Source organism: Nelumbo lutea, chromosome 1 (genome assembly GCF_056320005.1).
Source record: "Nelumbo lutea isolate HS-2025 chromosome 1, American lotus-T2T, whole genome shotgun sequence".
Lineage (NCBI taxonomy): Eukaryota > Viridiplantae > Streptophyta > Magnoliopsida > Proteales > Nelumbonaceae > Nelumbo > Nelumbo lutea.
In genome coordinates, this window is record NC_142684.1 from 190,795,721 (window position 1) to 190,810,077 (window position 14,357).

The following is a 14,357-nucleotide window of genomic DNA, read 5'->3' on the forward strand; positions in this document are numbered from 1 at the left end:
AGCTCGGACAGATGAGCCACCTCAGGACAGGCCTACCTCGGTGCAAGAACACCTCGGTACTAAAGCAATTCAGCATTCGAGGCAACTCAAGTCTGTGGAACGTGAGCTCAAGCAGCCTGCCAATAGGCAGCTTGCCACCAAGCTGCCCGACACTTCACAAGCAGCCCGCTGCCTAGTCTGGTCGACCTCCGCATGGCAACCTCGAGGAGCACACCTCCGTACTCTGCATCCCACGGAACTGTACTTTGTAACGGCTACATTAGTTCACCCACTCCCCGATTCAGACGGAGATGGCCAACGAACAGCGGGAGGCATTACTCCAAACTAACACGATAACAGACCTGACATAGCGGAAATTCAGGACCTACTCCACCAAACCCATCAGGACTCCAGTATATAAAGACTTCACCCCCCCGAGGGCGAAGGTATGTTTTTATGCGTAATCTTTGCTCTCTAGCTCTCTAATTCACTATTATCATCTTCAAGCTCTCTACTGCTACTGTGTGCTAACTTAGCCATCGGAGTGTCCTCGCCGGGTAAGCCACCCCGGGATCTCTGACTCCTCTCTTACAGATTACCCAATTCACGTCATTGCTGGCAGCCAAATCATCTCCATCAGGGAGCAGCCAGATTACGCCACATCATTTGGCACCGTCTGTGGGAAATCGTTACTAAAAGCCTTTTATCTCTATTTCAAAAACCTAAAACTCAAACCCATGGCTTCCTCCAGCAAAGCTGGATAGCACAACGAAGCAAACGTCTCCGGGGGGCAACCTCAGTTCCCCACTATCTGCATAGGACAGTTCACCATACCGCTCCCCGCGGATGGGATTCCAGCACCTACTGTACCTCAACCAACTATGCCTGTGAATGCCCCACTTCCTCCTACATTGGGTGCGACCTCCGTTGAAACCTCTGTAGTCCCCCCTGGAGTTGGACCGAGCCAGTTTAGCAACCTGGTATACTGTGTGCGGACTATCCAAGCCCAAATGTAGCAGGTCCAACAGTTCCAGCAGTACCAACAACAAGTCTTGCACCACATGTACCAGTAGCAGTTTCCACCGTTGCAGCAGAACCAACAACCAACCCCACCTCAGTGTCCAATCACCCCGAGCAAGCCTCGCCGCCAAAACAGCCATCCCTATTAGGGAGAGACCTCCTAGGTCTCGTCTCACGGCAGGAAAGAGAGACAAGTTCCTCCCATCTCGCAGCAAGTAAGCAGGTCGAGGGATACTCGACCCACCAGAACCAGCCCACCTCGGCCCTCGCAACCTGAAGGCACTCTTGTAGGAAACCAGTTCGAGGTCCTAGCCGAGGACTCCAGACAAGGAATTTCGGTCCGTAGTAGCCGACAGTCCGAATCACTTCCAACCAAGGCACCATCTGATAGTGTGGAGGTCAGCAGCACTGTTGCAGAGCCAGTCCAACAGCAGGAAAGGAGACATGTTAGGGCACCTCGCACAGTAAATCCAGGCCAGCTCGCGAAACTTGGCCAACTTGAGCAGCCTAAAGGTAGGATGGAGGTAAGCTCGGGAGTCACAAAAATCGCTCTCCTCCTCTCTGTACCCTCTTCACCATCCTCCAAACTCCTAGCTTCCCCGATGCCAACATACTTCAAAGTCCCCCCCTGGATAAGTATAACGGGTCTTTCAACCCAAATGATCATGTAGATTCTTTCCAGTCCCAGATGCACCTCGCTGGGGCTAACGAAGCCTGCACGTGCGTTACTTTTTCCACAACCTTCAAAGGGGTAGCTCGCACTTGGTACAGAAACCTCGCACCGGGGACAATTAAAAGTTGGGTGCAGCTCGTACAGTTGCTCACCTCGCACTTCATCACCAATAAGAAGTGCCTGAGGTCACAAGAATGCCTTCTCAGTATAGTCCAGAGGGAAGGAGAGTCGATCCGAAGTTACATCAAACGCTTCAACGACACTTGCCTACTAATCCCGGACTTAGACCCCGTCGTAAGACTTGTCACCCACAGGGAATTCAAGTGGCATGTGATGGCAAACAAACCCAAAGACATCACCTCAACGCGAAGCGAGGGGAAATTCTCATTGCAATCAAGGATGCTTCTTTTGTGAAGTGGCCACCCCGATTGAGGGGGGACCCGGCCCTTAGAAATAAAAATGTATTTTTTCACTTTCACAGAGATCACGGTCATAGTACCGAAGATTGTAAAAAACTCCGCGACGAGATCGAAGAGCTCATCCGTCGCGGATACCTGAAAATTTTTGTACAAAAACGTAATAAAAACCAGGCAGATCGATAGGGGGAGCAAAGGAGAGATGCTCCCAAGCCCAGCAACCAGCGCAACGAGCAACCATAGAGACATCCTTCCGAGGAGAGACCAATCCACGGGATGATCAACACAATCACCAGCGGATCCATAGTAGTAGGCTGCACCTCGGTCGCAGGAGGGGTCCAGTACCCCCATGATGATGCATTGGTGATAAAAATGAGGGTCAACGACTTCAAGGTGAAGCGTATCCTGGTTGACTTCGACAACTCAACAGACATCCTATTCAAAGATGTGTTCGACAAGCTCCAGCTCCAAGAAAGCGACCTCAAGCCAACGAGTATTCCACTGGTAGGCTTTAGCGGAGAGGAAGTCAGGCCCTTAGGGCAAATCTCGGTACCTGTGGAGATTGGCACTTGGCCTAGCATTGCGAGATTCGAGCACACCTTTCTAGTAGTCGTGACTCCCTCCCCATACAATGCCATTATAGGTCGGCCTATCACCCACGTGCTTCGCATGATGGTGTCCACCTACTACTTGGCTATGAAGTTCCCTACGAACTTCGAAGTTGGGACAGAACTCTCCAGATCGGAGTAGCGATCGAGGAGCCTCTCCGTTCTCAACTAGTACCCAGAGATTGACAAGTCCTCACAAACAAACCTTTGAGAACTTCTCAATCAGTCGTAGTCCTCACAAACAAACCTTTGAGGCAAGTCCTACTCAAGCCCGAGGTATCCGGTAGACTGACGAAGTAGGTCATCGAACTCAATGAGTACGACCTCTGATATGAGCCTCGGACAGCGATTAAGGCCCAAGCCTTAGCTGACTTTATAGAAGAATGCACCTTCAGCACCGCAGCCCCTGAACTAATTGAGCTCGAACACAAAGAGGAGGCTTTGACGAGTGCGGCACTGGCCCCGGTTAGAGCAAGGCCAACTTGGGACGAGAAGCCATGGATCCTCCATGTAGACAACTCATCCAATCAACAGGGAAGTGGAGCCGACGCTATTTTACACGGGCCAAGCGGGGTGAAGTTGGAGTACGCACTTCAGTTCGAGTTCGCAACATCCAATAACAAAGCAGAGTATGAAGCATTACTAGCCAGGCACACACTGGCGAAAGAGGTACAAGCAAAACACATCATCATCTGCAGCGATTCCCAGCTCGTGGTCAACCAGGTCACCGGCGATTACGAAGCTCATGACCCCACCATGGCTGCTTATTTAGCTAAGGTCCAGGAAGTTCTACGTAGTTTCCATTCATACTTCATCAGGCAGATTCCAAGGTCCAAGAATGATGAGGCCGACACCCTATCCCGGTTAGCCATCACGAGCAGCAACATCATGATGACTGTGTACATAGAGAACTTACCTCGGCTCAGCATTCTCGGGGGGGGGGGGGGGGTAGAAGAGGTCGCTCCTGTTACACAAACAGAGCCGAGCTAGACTGATCCACTTGCGAGCTACCTGCTTCATGGAACCCAACCCACATATTGCAACACGGTTAGAAGGGTAGAGCGACAGGCAGCCAAGTATGTCATGATAGACGGACGGATGTACCGAAGATCCTAAACGCTCCCCTACTTGCGCTGCTTGCGACCTTTAGAGGGTGAGCTCGTTCTCCACGACACTCATGAAGGCCTGTGCGGCGAACACTTGGGGGCAAGTCTCTTGCCCAAAAAGTCACAAACAGAGCCATACTCCGCGGATTGAAAGCTCGCTTAGCCTGAGCTAAGGGGCTATGGGTAGACGAGTTGCCCAGCATACTATGGGCTTACCGAACCACCATCAAGACCGCCACAGGTGAAACCCCCTTCAACCTCACCTATGACACGGAAGCGGTAATCCCAGCCGAGATCGAGGTACCTACATTACGCCAAGAAGCCTACGATGATGAAGAAAATGATGATGAGCCCCACACCAACCTCGACCTGGTAGAAGAGGTATGGAACCTTGCATATATCCAGACCGCAGCCTACCAGCAAAGAGTGGCTCAGTATTATAATGCCTGGGTCAGGAAGCGAAACTTCCGTGTCGGGGACCTAATCCTCCGAAAAGTTATGGTACCTGAGCCCAGTGTAGGTAAGCTCGAACCAAACTGGGAAGCTCCCTACTGAGTAAAACAGATACTTGGGGAAGATACGTATGAGCTTGAAACCCTAGAAGAAAAGCAAGTACCTTGAGAATGGAACATCAGCAATCTAAGGCGATACTACCTCTGGTTGCGAACTGTAAAGGCACCAACCCCAAAAACAAGTAAGCAAGTTCTAGCTCTCAGAATGTGATTTTTAGCTCACAGTCTACTATGAGAATACTAACTTAGCCATCGGAGTGACCTTACCAGGTTAGCCGGGTCCTCTGACATTTAGTTGCTTGCAGGTCTCTAAAGAGCAACGAAGCTCATCAATCTAGCTCGGCACCTGGCCAGCCCAGCACCTCACAAGCAGTTCGGCACCTGGCCAGTCCTACACCTCACAAGCAGCTTGACACCTGGTAAGCCCGACACCTCACAGGCAGCTCGGCACCTGGTCAGCCCAGCACCTGGTTAGCCCAGCACCTCACAGGCAGAGATCTCGACTCTACATAAGACCCAGTTGCCTCTTCGGTGTGGGCAAAGTTCAGGAGTGGACTATGAGTCCCTCCCAAATCCTAAGGGCCACAACAAGTCCCAGTTGCCTCTTCGGTGTGGGCAAAGTCAACAGGAGTGGACTATGAGTTGCTCCCAAAGCCTAAGGGCCACAACAAGTCCCAGTTGCTTCTTCGGCGTGGGCAAAGTCAACAGGAGTGGACTATGAGTCGCTCCCAAAGTCTAAGGGCCACAACAAGTCCCAGTTGTCTCTTCAGTGTGAGCAAAGTCAATAGGAGTGAACTATGAGTCGCTCCCAAAGCCTAAAGGCTACAATACTGCTTAAGACCCAGCCGCCTCTTTGTCATGGGCAAAGTCAACAGGAGTGGGCTATGAGTTGCTCCCAAGGCCTAAGGGCTAAGTTATTGCTCAAGACCTAGTCGCCTCTTCGGCATGGGCAAACCCAAGGAGAGTGGACCTTAAGTCGCTCCTAGAGCCTAAGGGCTAAAAACACCAAACTAACAAAGACCTTGGCAGGTCGGGCCTAGAAAGAAGAAACCAGCATTTAAGCAAGTAGCCCATGCATGGAGTACATTGCATGATGTTACCTCTACTAACAGCCATAGCAGGCAGCTCGGGGTGACAAACACTTGGAAAAAATTCCACTTTGGTTACCCTTACTTATTACCAAGCTCGGTAACTTGACATTTCGAGGTAACCCACACAGATTGGAGTAACAAACACTTGGGAAAATTTTATTATTGGTTATCCTTACTGGTTATCCTACTCAGTAGCTCGACAATTTGGGAAACCTATACATTAAATTGCCTAGTTCGGGGCTCACCCACACTTAGAATTATTTTGCACTTAGGTTACTCAGAAACAATATATTTCATTAATGAAAAAGTTCAAGTACAGGAATTTTACTATGACCCGAGCTCAATGGCTTCGGGGTGTACATCCACAAAACAAAAAGAAAGGAAAGAACAACAAGCTATTCCCCTTGACGAGTCGGGCTCCTCGTCCGCTGCCTTGGCCACTCCGTAGGCTAAACCTAACATCGTGATGCCGCCAAGGTCGAGATCGGGGAATTTCTATCGGACCAGGTACTTGCACAACTTGAACCCAGTACGATAGGAGATCAAGCTATATTCAACCTGCAGGGCCTCAAACTCTGAGGACTCTTTGAAGCTCTCAATGGCCTTTTTCCTTTCTTCTGCGATGGCGGTCTCAAAGATTTTGGTGCGTTTTTTCACCATGGCCTCGAGGTTCGTGACCTCTCGCTGAAGTCATGCCTTCTCCTCAGTCAACGCAGAGATCTACCCTTCCTGGGTCAAGATCAGCTGCCTCTGGCCCTCAGCTCCTTTTTTGGCTTGAAGTACTTCACCCCGAGCCAGGTCTAGCTCACGGTGAAGCTTCCGCACCTCCACCTTGGCATCCTGAGCTTCCTTTAAACGGATTGTAGATTGACAGACTAGTGCATGAATAGTAGAATTGGCCTAGCAAAAGAAGACTGAGGTTAGTAAAAAAAAAAAAAAAACAGAGTTGAAGGCAGAATACTTACCACCATACAATGGCTAGCGGCTAGTTCCAAAAGCCGACGTGTAGGCATGTCCGCCCATTTCACGATCTCGTCGTGGAAGACAACGTCCCAACTCTTACGCACTGCAAGTATGTGGTCCAGTATACTTTCTTGCGCACTTGAGGGAGCACTCTCTGGATCAGCATCCGCTTCCTCAGGCGTAGACGAGTCACCTGGCTCCTGGAGATGAGCTCCCCCCCCCCCCCCCCCGCGGTCCTCGCCCACAACCACTTCGGAAGTCGCTGATCGTACCTCTACCCTGGAGGGCTGAATGGAGATTGACTCCATGGCCAAGACCTCGGTTGAAAGCCCAACCTCCTAATGGGGTCTCTTTGCAGCCCTCCGCTTCTTCCCCTTCTGGGAACTCCTCAAGAGACTTTCTACATTGACCGACATCGTAACTGCACAAATAAAAAAGGTCAGTCGAAGAACTTAGAGTACTCTTTCGAATAAATACCTGAAAAGAAGCCTACCGGGAGGGTTCAGACCGGCTCGTACCAGTGCCTCCTCGGCCAAGAAGCTTTACATCTCAAGGATGAGGTCCCTCCAAGAACTAATTACTACCCTGGTCTCTGCATCCAAACACACCTCGGGGTCCTTGGTAGCTACCCTCTAGTGGGTTGGGAAAGACCACCCCTCCGGGTTACGAATAATGAGATACCGCCTTTTTCAGGCTGGAACCTTGTTTGGACAGCCAAACAGGATTTTGAATCGAGGCCTAGGAGAGATGCAGTAGCTTTGTCTTACATCCCCGCACAGATAGGCCGAGTTTTGCTTGATCGCGCAGATTGAGCTAAAGATATCAAGGGTTAAAGGACGGTTATAAGCATGGAACAAAGAAATAGTACCAACTATGTTCCGAATGGAGTTCGGATGAAGCTGGTCGATAGTAATGTTGTAAAACTTAACTACTTCTATCAGAAAGGGGTGAAGAGGGAAGCACAGCCCTACCGCGAGCTACTCCTCGAAGATGGCAAGCTCATGGTGATCATGAGCCCAAGGGAATTGACCTAAAGGAAGACTAAAAAATAAGTTGTCAGGAAGGCGGTAATGGGACACTAAGTACAACAATATGTCTGAAGACAGTTAGGAAGGACCGAAGTCATCAGGATCCCGACCTCGGGAAGAAGATGGGGCCTCTGATCTGGATGACGGACCCTCTTCCTGAGCTTCGATCTCCCCGAGCCGAGATGGCTCAACTTCAGGGTTAGAGGCTCCCTATAAAGACCGAAGAGGGGAGGCACCCTGCCGAGAGCTGACCTTCTCAGTAGGGATAGCAGCACCCTCCACCTCGCTAGAACTATCTAACAGTCTCTCTACACTAGAGCTAGACAGAATTATAGAACAAAAAAAAGACTAAAGAACAAAGACTCACCAAAGGGAAAGATGACTCTGGAAACAAAGGGAAGACCGAGCTAAGAATCTTACAAGACCTCGGGAGAGCTCAATCTCAGAGTATACAGTGAGAAGAACGAGCCACGAGCCCCCCTATTTATAGCCACTGTACCAAAAAAGCAACGGTCAAGATCAAAGCAATCTGACGGCTCCTAAGAAAACCCGCTGCACGACCCTCGAGATCAAAAACAGTTAGCGTGTTTTTTGGCATCCGCAGAATTCATAGATCATGTGACATTCGCGCGTAAACTGCACGCAACCTATCTGATAGGGCGGCCCTTGGCTCCGAGCCAAATCCACTTGTCATATCGTGAACTCCCTGTACCAGGTCACGACCCCTAGCTCGGGGAGTGGGGGCAATTGATGAAGGGAATTTGGCCCGACCTCATAATCAGGAGACACGTGGGTGTGACTCAACATAAGTGACAACTCGACATGATTAGATCGGCACATGGACATGACTCAATGCGGGTGACAGCTCAGCATAAATCAGCTCGCTACAAAGCGACCTTGGGTACGCAGATACCCCGAACTAAAGTTACTCCGGGCCAAGATCATCCCAGTACTAGCTTATGACCAGGACAGCAGTGCCAAGTCTACTACAGGTCGAGCTCAGACAGATGAGCCACCTCGAGAGAGGCCTACCTCGGCGCAAGAACACCTCGGTACTAAAGCACTTTGGCATTCGAGGCAGATCAAGTCTGTGGAACGCGAGCTCAAGCAGCTCGCCAATAGGAAGCTTGCCACCAAGCAGCCCGACACTTCACAAGCAACCCGCTGCCTAGTCTGGTTGACCTCCGCATGGCAACCTCAAGGAGCACACCTCCGTACTATGCATCCCACAGGACCGTACTTTGTAACGGCTACATTAGTTCATCCACTCCCCATTCAGACGGAGATGGCCAACCTCACAATGGGAGGTGTTACTCCCAACTAACACGGTAACGGACCTGACACAGCAGAAATTCAGGACCTACTCCACCAAACCCGTCAGGACTTTAGTATATAAAGACTTCACCCCCCGAGGGCGAAGGTATGTTTTTATGCGTAACCTTTGCTCTCTAGCTCTCTAATTCACTATTATCATCTTCAAGCTCTCTACTAATACTATGTGCTAACTTATCCATCAGAGTGTCCTCGCCGGGTAAGCCACCCCGGGATCTCTGACTCCTCTCTTGCAGACTACCCAGTTCACATCATTGTTGGCAGCCAGATCATCTCCAGCAGGGAGCAGCCGGATTACGCCACATCAATTCCCAAGGGAGGGAATGGAACGGGGGAATGGCCATTCCTAGAATGGAAATGTGATTCCGATTCCATCCAACCAAATAGTTGGAATAGAAATGATTCGTACCAATTCTGATTCTAGTCCCCTATTCCTGCTAATCAATGGGGCCTTAATTTTTATTAATCCGATCATAGTCAAAATTTTCTTAATCTAATCGGTTTACAGCCCTAAAACTTGTTGTATTTGAGACAAAGAGAATATCAACTGAGGGTTGGCTCATTGGTGTGTTAGCTGATTCATTCCAGCATTGTCATAGAATCGAATCCCGCAGCCAACACTTTGTATAAAAAAGGGGGTCAAGGGAAAGTTATCAATAGCCATAAGTGGCTGATTTCTCAGGCCACTTCGGATTAACTCTAAACCCATTAATGGGTGTTTGGGCCCGTAGCCATAAGTGGCTGATTTCGACAGTCAAACTGTTTGAACCATCACCAGGCAACCATTTCACTTCGGATTAACTCTAAACCCATTAATGGGTGTTTGGGCCCGTAGCTTTTCAAAAGTATTCTATTTCACAAGTTTGTCATATCAAGAAAATGGAAATGCTATGTTGGCAAGCCGAACGTTGCTACAATATCTAGCTTCCGGATTCATGAAAGGAGTCTTCTTAATCATTAAATTGACAATTCTTGAGCATTGTATTAAAAAAAAAACTAGTAACTTTTTTAGATATTATACGGTTATCAATATGAATATATAATGAAATTGGAAAAATTTATGGTTAGGGATGTCAATTTTTCTTATTTCCCCAACCCTCATAGGGACTCATCGAGGTGGGGATGGGGATGATTTTTCCTCATAGGGACAAGGATGGGGAAATTTTAATCCCTGTTGGTGGGGATGGGGCGGGGATGTGGAGAGCACTCCCCGCCATTCAAGGACCCCAATCTCTGCTAATATATATGTATATATGCACACATATATGTATGTATATATATATACATAAGTTTATATATTAATATTTTTAAAAATATGATTTAATATGTTTGAATCATTTTTAATAGGATTGTAAATTTTAATTATTTTATTTTTATTTTTTTAAATAAAATAAAAAATAAAAACAAAATGGTTGACATTATAAAAAATCACAAGGAGTGGGGATCCCCATGGAGACAGGGGTGGGGATAACCTTATCCCTGTTGGTGGGGACAACAATGGGGATAGGGATGAGAATTTCGTGGGGACGTGGATAGGGAGTGGCTCTCCATCCCCACCCGCCCCATTGCCGTTCCTATCTATGGTGCAGGAAAAACATAGATACCCATAAGGGCCTTAACCGCTCAACCCCTTTTAAAAAAGGAGAAACGGAACACCTACAAACCAGGGTATGTGAGATGCAATGGTATGTGCAAAAGACCATGTCAATAAGACAAAACGGTTGCCTTGGTCCATCCATCAATGCAGATGATTGAATCATTAACTTGATTGACAGCACCTATTCACACTGTTTTTAAAACCGGACTATACTAGATGATCGAACTATTTGTACTAGAACCAGTCATGTTTCTGAGACCGTTTATAGACTAGACTGCTTTTTGAAAAAGAAACGTTTAAGTTGTTAAAGAACCACTCACCCTGATGGTCAAACCGCTTAACTATTCGACTTGGGCAATGGTTTTTAAGATTATTAACAAAGAAGAAAAGGAGATTGAGAGACTGGGGAGGGAATGAGACAAGATCTCACATCTGTGTGTGTGTGTGTGAGAGAGAGAGAGGTGTCAAATCTAAGTTCAGAGAAAGAGAGAACTATCACCATCATCATCACCAATGAACATCTTTCTTGTTTTCTCATCCGACATCCACCTACCTCTCTCTTTTCTCATAAAAGAAGAGAGATATATGTATTTCTACCCTAATATTCCAATCTAAGGGATAAATTGCTTGAACCATTAAACCTAGATGGTCAAACCGCTGATCCAAAAACTAGTGACCAAAGCGATTCCATTTCTAGGTCAATTTTCAAAACCTTGCCTTTATCTATGCACCTGGATAGTTGAATGGGTGGTCCACAAGGAAAAACGGATAAGCCTCTAAGTAGGTTTTTAATGCACTGGTCGAGGGGAAAAAACAACACTTAGTCCTATTCATGTTCCTTCTTTTTCTTCTTCCTTTTTTTCTTTAATGAAAAGGACCATTTCATTCATATACAAGGAAAGCAATACCACAAAACACCCAAGGCAACCAAACAAGAAAGTTCCCAAAACTAAAACAAGAACACAAAATAAACTGAAAGCAAACAAGATCTATTATCATCCAATTACCAATGCTAGAACAAGTTTGATCAAGATGATAAGCTCCTCATGCCAGTCTAGGGGAGATCCTATCTAGGGCTTTCTTTCTCTTTTTTTTTTTATTTTTCTTTCTTTCTATCCTTTTCTTTTTATTTTAAGTTTTTTTTTGTTGAGTTTTCATATCTAGGACTGATATTAGAGTGTGGGACTAATGTTAGAGTGCACATGACGGTAACTTTGAATAATAAAACTTCTGAAAAAATAAAAGAGATAAAGACAGTAAAAAAAAATCACTGATCTAGTCATCACAGTCATTCAGTTTTACTGGAAAATTGGTATCTACACCTGAAATACACACCTACTAGCCTTCCTTTCTATTGTATGATCCACACAACGCTTCTATGATAATAGCTGCAAAAGCAAAAGGCAAGAGCATCATCACATCCCCAGTGATCTTCAGCACCGGATGTTCTTCAACAAATTGATTCCACTTTTGATTATTAATTTCATAGATTGAAAATATATTAAATATAGTCCTTTTAGCTTTCTACATTCAACTTTTATCTTCACTTGTCACTTAAAGATGATGATAGAGTGAATTTCATACCACTTGATGGAGGGTGATTTGGCCCAACCTCGTAGCACAGGTATACGTGGGTGTGACCTTGCTCAAAACAGTGATTCAGCATGACAGCGCAACGAACGTGAGCACAACTCGGATGGAAAGTCCCGCCGAGTTCAGCATGGCAACTCGGCAAGTAAACTACTCGTCGAAAGCCGCCTTGCTCTCACCTCCTCCCCGGGGTTAAGGCACTTCAGGGGTCCCGAGTTTGGGGCACCCTGACCTCTTTTGAGGCCCGAGCTCCTCCCAATGGACCTCGGGTCACTCCTAGGCAAGAATGCACTGATTCTTCTCTGGACGCCCCGAGGCACAAAGACCTCGGGTCGGCTAGCTCGGCATAACCGGCCACAGGCGGCCCGTCACTCAAAGGATAACCCAGCTTAGGGTATTTCTTGGGAGAGTAGTTTGGTACACCACAGGAGGGCTTCCTACTCGACTGCCATACCCGACAAACCTGTGGACAACAAACATGTCCCCCTCATCGCGCCTGCCACCTTTAGAAAGGCGTCCTGCACTTGACAGACACGTACCCTGCAACAACAGCCCCGCGCGTGCCACCTCAACCCTGCCTATAACGGCTGTGACAGACTGATAGTGGCGGTTATACCTGCCCTGTCAGAGGTCAGAAGGCCTGAAGCAACGGAATTCAGTTATAAGGGGCTTATTCTCAAGGAACAAGGTATCATCAAATCACTCACGTAACCCACACTCTTAGCCTTCATTTTCCTTCAGCTTCTTGCACACAATACTAACTTAAGCATCGGAGTGTTCCCACCGGGAAACCCCCCGGGAGTTCTTCCTCTTTCCTCTCGTTTCAGGTACCTCTCAGGAGCCACGCCAGTGCCAGCTAGGAGTGACCGGATTGCGCTACATCACCACTATTATTGGAATGTGATAATTGTGAACTTAGAGATTGATATGAATTGCACACCAAGTGAAAGAGAGTTGTATTATTTATAGAGTGTCAAAAGTGTTTGAGTTAAACTAAAAAATTAATACAACAAATAAGGATATAGCTGTACATTAGAGAGGTGAATCACTTGAGTAGGACTCTTAGGATAGTGATAAGGATAATGAGTTATTCTAAGAGTTATCCTTATCATTCACATCTCCTTGCAAGATCAACGGGGCAAGGTTGAGCTTGGAACACAATTGAGTGAAGCGTGAAGATGACAAGCCTTGGGTGAAAATGTCCTTCACATGATCATGTGAGCTGATATACTGAATGTCCAATTGTCGTTGTAGAACCATGTCATGAAGGAAGTGGAAATCCACTTCAATGTGTTTGGTGTGTGCCTTAAACATGGGATTCGTAGCTAGGTACATGGTGCTAACATTGTCACACCAAACAATGGGAGGTGACGAGAGAGAGACATGGAGCTCTCTGAGTAGGGAAGTGAGCCATATCAATTTGGTGGCAACACTGACAAGCACCCGCAGTTCAGATTCCGTGCTGGAGTGAGCCATCGTTGGTTGCTTCTTGGCATTCCAAGATAAGAGGTTACCACCAAGGAAAACACAGAAACCACCGGTAGATCGTCTGTCATCGGGACACCCAACCCAATCGGAATTAGTGAAAGTAATGAGAGAAGTGAGAGACGAGCGATAGATTACAAGACTCAGTTGGATGGTGTGTTTTAGATATCACAAGATGCGTTTGACAGCCTGCCAATGGACACTGGTCGGCCGATGAAGAAACTGGCACACCTTGTTGATTGCAAAGGAAAGATCCAGTCGTGTCAACATCACATACCGCAATGATCCCACAATACTTTTGTACAATGTGGAATCATCAAGTGGCTCATCATCATTAGATGACAAAGAGGCATTTTGTGGAAGTGGAGTGGAAATAGGTTTGAAGCCTAGCATTTCAGCTTTGTTAAGTAAATTGAGAATATAGTGTCATTGGGACAGAAAGAGGCGATCACCACTGGAATGAACCTCTAACCCAAGAAAAAAATGAAGAGGCCCCAACTCTTTGATGGAAAATGCTGATTGAAGTTGAGCAAGTAAATGATCAATGGCCACTTGAGAGTTGGAAGTGAGAAGTATATCGTCAACATAAACCAAGGCAATAATAGTAATCGAACTTGTATGAGAGATAAATAGAGAGCTATCACATGTTGAAGCTGTGAACCCCAGATCTACTGACCACAAAATATTGTATATACACAATCTATAGCTACAGATTGGGAACATCTCTTGTAATATTTATTGTCATTCATGCATGGCAAGATGTTCCTAACGTGCAGCTGTGGTGTTATATGCAGACTAATTTGGTCAGCATTTTGTAGTAAGCAGATCCAATCAACCATTGGAGACGACAAGGCTCCATCGTTCGTGCATGTTTGATGAACTAATAACCCTATTAAGGAAAGCTATGGGTTGGCTAGTGTAACAAAGGAAAGCTCTAAAGATGGTGACTCTACGAAA